The sequence below is a fragment of the Mustela nigripes genome, chromosome 1, assembly GCF_022355385.1.
Source record: "Mustela nigripes isolate SB6536 chromosome 1, MUSNIG.SB6536, whole genome shotgun sequence".
Lineage (NCBI taxonomy): Eukaryota > Metazoa > Chordata > Mammalia > Carnivora > Mustelidae > Mustela > Mustela nigripes.
Window position 1 is genome coordinate 263,047,744 of NC_081557.1, and position 4,884 is coordinate 263,052,627.

Sequence of the window (4,884 nt, forward strand, 5' to 3'; positions counted from 1 at the left end):
TCAGAACCGAGAACCCCGCTTCGGCCACAGAGGAAGGGGCGGTGGGCGGTTTTCCCGACGGGATCCGTGCGGCCCCACACGTGTCCCCGGCGACGCACAGGGAACACCGCGCCTCTGCCTGCAGCTGCTGCCCGCCGCCCGCGCCCCGGAGCGCAACACCGACCGCGGCGAGGGCTGGGCCCCGCAACCGTCTCCCGCTCCCGCCACTGCCCTGCGAGCAGCAACATGGCGCCGGCGCCGGCGGAAGCGTCTGGCGGCGTCGAGCGGCCGCGGAGGGAGCCCGCCTGTTCCCACAGCGGCCGCGGAGAGAGCCCGCCTGTTCCCACAGCGGCCGCGGGGGCGCCTCCCGAGCGTCCGCTGGGCGAGGCCGAGCGCGCGCGGGCCGCCGGCTGAGGAGGACTGAGGAGGACGCACGCCTGTCGCCTGTCGCTTACCTGGGCTGCCGGAGCTCGAGCGCCGGAGCAGCACCTCCCTGGGCGCGTCAACCGCGCTTGACTGGGCCTGCGTGAGTGCGGATGCTTAAAAAGCAAAAGGCTGTTCTCCATTCAAAAGGGAGGGGGGCCAAGGGAAGCGAAGATTCTTGCTGTGAAGATGGGGAGGAAGGCATTCGGGGGTCAGCTGGGGGTGTTCCACCGCAGGGGGCTCCCCTGAGGGACAGGGTCCGGCTCCACGACGGCAGCGATGTCACCAAGACTGAATTCCTCGTCCAGGAATCAACTCAGTGGGTCGCGACCGCGGTTGTCAGTGCCGTAAGGAAAAGTGAAGGAGACACGTGGGTGCGGCTGGCCCGCGCAGGGTGTGGCGTCTCGACAGTATTTTCCCTCCGTACAGACGCACCCCGGATTGTGAGGTCGGTTGCACTGCCGCCGAGTGGTTGCAGGTCACCGAACCTCAGATGCCATGGTCCGGGAGGACAAAGATGGTTAAATCACCCCCAAGTGACTGCAGACCCCCATGGCAAAACAAAACAAAACAAAACAAAAAAAACACACCACTGGGGTTTCCTCTGAAAGCCTAGAAACTTCCTTTCTGCAAAAATAATTGTCCTTTACACAACAAATAAGCATTCACAATGGGTCTCGTCCACAGGGAATTGTTCAAGCCAAAAACATTTTTAAAGCACTTTAAAAAAAAAAAAAACTTTTAAAAAACGAAACAAAACACACATTTGAAAGTTTCCCAGTCGATCCCTGTGTCTCCTACCAGTGTCCTGGAGGAAATCAAGGCAGGTCCACATTCCCCAGAATACCCTCTTTGGGTCGGCTGCTGGGATCTGTGAGCTACCCATGCATCTCAGTTAATAAGGATTTACACGGAAAGCAGAACTTGAGGAAGTGTGAGAAACAGCATAAACGGTCGAAGGGTCTGGCGACAGAGTGCTCTGCTATGGCAGGGATGCCAAGGTCACAAACACCATGGATTAAAAAATATTAAGTGCAAAAATATCCGCATTTATAGCTTAAGGCTTCTTTCTCTGCTCACGAATGCAGCAAGAATACAACTGAAAAAAGCTGGCCTTTTCATCTGTGATGATTGTGTCCCCTTCTTGCTTCCCCAAAATTAATGGGGTAGGAGTTTCCTCAAGATCTTATGAGTTCAGATTGCTTAGACTCAGAATCCTCCCTTTTGCTAAAAGGTAGTCTGGTGGCAGGGTTTCTCCCTCTTTCCCTCCCACACTTCCTGGTTTTTTAAAGGAACAGGTGAACACACGTAATTTACAAAGTATCAGACAGCATTCCAACCACATGAACTCAGCTCCTAATAAAGTAATGGCTCTAAGACAATGACCGTCAATGGCTACCAGTCATTATGTGTCCCCTAATGGAAGAAAACAACATAAGCTACAAGTTCTCTTGACAAGAGTTTATCCTAAAACTGATCCAACTTAGAGATCAAGTTACCTGTTTGCAAGAAATACAGGGACTAGAAGAATATGACAAATCATAATACAGGAATGCAAGCAACAAAATCGAGAATGTGAAATATTCTATAAAACAAATAACACATTTTCTTTAACAAATAAAGGAATAAAATGAGGCAGCTCTTTCTGCCCATGGGTCCTGTCCCCATGCTTTAATAAAATCATATTTTTTGCATGCGTGCATGCACACACGTGCACACACACACACACAAAACATAAAGGAATAAAATGAATAGGGAGGTGGGGGAAGGCTCTTATAGATTAAAAGTAACATAAGCGACATATCAACCAATTGTAGCAAATAGATCTCCACTGTCCAGTTTGATAGTCAGTCTCTTGCCATTTGTGGCCAGTCCAAACTGAAGTGTATAACTCCCCAGTTTCAAACTATGTAACAAAGCTATAATAATCAAAGCATTACGGTACTGGCAACAAATCAGACACATAGATCAATGGAATAGAAAACTCAGAAAAAAGTCCATGCAGGCAGGGGTGGTCAGTACTCATGAATCAATCTACATGATACACCACAATAATAAAAGAAGGGGAAAGAGCAATATGATCCCGTCAGTATATGTAGAAAAAGCATTTAAGAAAATACAGCATCTATTGCTTTTTTAAAAGAGTTATTTATTTTTTAATTATTCATTTTCTTAAATTAGAGAGAGAGTGAGCATAAGAAAGGGGAGCAGCAGACAGAAGGAGAAGTAGGCTCCCCCGCTGAGCAAGAAGCCCTACACAAGACTCGATCCCAGAACCCTAGGATTATGACCTGATTCAAAGGCAGCCACTTAACCAACTGAGCCACCCAGGTGTCCCTCATTTATTTATTTTAGAGAGAGAGAATCTCAAGCAGACTCTCACTGAGCACAGAATACAGCATCCATTCTTGATTTAAAAAAAAAAAAAAAAAAACTCAACAAAGGAACATAATTCAACATCATAATAGCCATATACAAAAGACCCACAGCTAATATCATCCTCAATGGGGAAAGACTGAGACCTTTTCTCCTACAGTCAGGAACATGACAAGGATGTCCACTCTCACTATTACTATTTAACGTAGTACTAGAAGTCTTAGCCTCAGCAATCAGTCAACAAAAAGAAATAAAAGGCATCCAAATCAGCAAGGAAAATCTCAAATTTTCCCTATGTGCAGGTATGATACTCTATGTAGAAAACCCAAAAAACTAAAAAAAACCTACCAAAAAAACACTGCTAAATCTGTTGCATTTTTAAGACTTTATTTATTTGAGAGAGAGAGAGAGAGAATAAGAGGGAAGGTCAGAGGGAAAAGCAGACTCCCCATGGAGCTGGAAGCCTGATGTGGGACTCGATCCCAGGATTCTGGAATCATAACCTGAGCCAAAGGCAGTCGCATAACCAACTGAGCCACCCAGGCACCCCTGTTGGATTTTTAAAAAGATTTGTTTATTTAGTTATTTAGGTTTTTTTTTTTTAGTTTTATTTATTTTATTTCTTTTCAGTGTTCCAGAATTCATCGTTTATGCACCACATCCAATGCTCCATGCAATACATGCCCTCCATAATACCCACTACCAGGCTCACCCAACCCCCTACCCTTCTCCCCTCCAAACCTTCTGTTTGTTTCTCAGAGTCCACAGTCTCTCGTGGTTTGTCTCCCCTTCCGATTTCCCCCAACTCACTTTTCTTCTCTATCCCCCCACATACTCCGTGTTATTCCTTGTGCTCCACAAGTAAGTGAAACCATATGATAACTGAATCTCTCTGCTTGACTTATTTCACTCAGTATAATCTCTTCCAGTCCCGTCCGTTTTGCTACAAAAGTTGGGGATTCATCCTTTCTGATGGAGGCATGATACTCCATAGTGTATATGGACCACATCTTCCTTATCCATTCATCCACTGAAGGGCATCTTGGTTCTTTCCACAGTTTAGTGACTGTGGCCATTGCTGTTATGAACATTGGGGTACACATGGCCCCTCTTTTCACTACATCTGTATCTTTGGGGTAAATACCCAGTAGTGCAATTGCAGGGTCATAGAGTAGCTCTATTTTTAATTTCTTGAGGAATCTCCACACTGTTTTCCAAAGTGGCTGCACCAACTTGCATTCCCACCAACAGTGTAAGAGGGTTCCCCTTTCTCCACATCCTCTCCAACACAAGTTGTTTACTGCCTTGATTTTGGCCACTCTAACTGGTGTAAGGTGGTATCTCAATGTGGTTTTGATTTTAATCTCCCTGATGGCTAATGATGATGGCTAATGATGATGAACAGCGTTGTGTTTATTTATTTATTTACTTTCTTTGGAAAGAGAGAGCGCAAATGGGGAGAGAGAAAGAGGGAGAGAGAGTTTCAAGCAGAATTTCAAGCATGCTGAGTATGAAGCCCAACACAGGGTTCGAGCTCATAACCCTGAGATCATGACCTGAGCTGAACCAAGAGTTGGGCACTTAACTGAATGTACCACCCAGGCACCCAATCTGTTATGTATTTATACACCAATAATGAAGCAGCAGAAAGAGAAATCAAGAAATCAATCCCATTTGCATCAAAACCAATAAGACACCCAGGAATAAACCTAACCAAAGAGGTAAAAGATCTGTACTCTCAAAACTATAGAACACTTATGAAAGAAATTGAAAAGGACACAAAGAAATGGAAAACAATTTCATGCTCATGGATTCCAAGAACAAATATCGTTAAAATGCCTATACTACACAAAGCAATCTACACATTTAATGCAGTCCCTATCAAAACACACCAGAAGAATTTTTCACAGAACTAGGACAAACAATCCTACAGTTTCTATGGAACTACAAAAGACCCTGACTAGCTAAATAGCAATCTCAAAAAAGCAAAACAAAATCTGGCATCACAATTCCAGATGTCAAGCTATATTACAAAGCTGTAGTCATCAAGACACTATGGCACCAGCTCAAAAACAGGCACATAGATCAATGGAACAGAATAGAGAA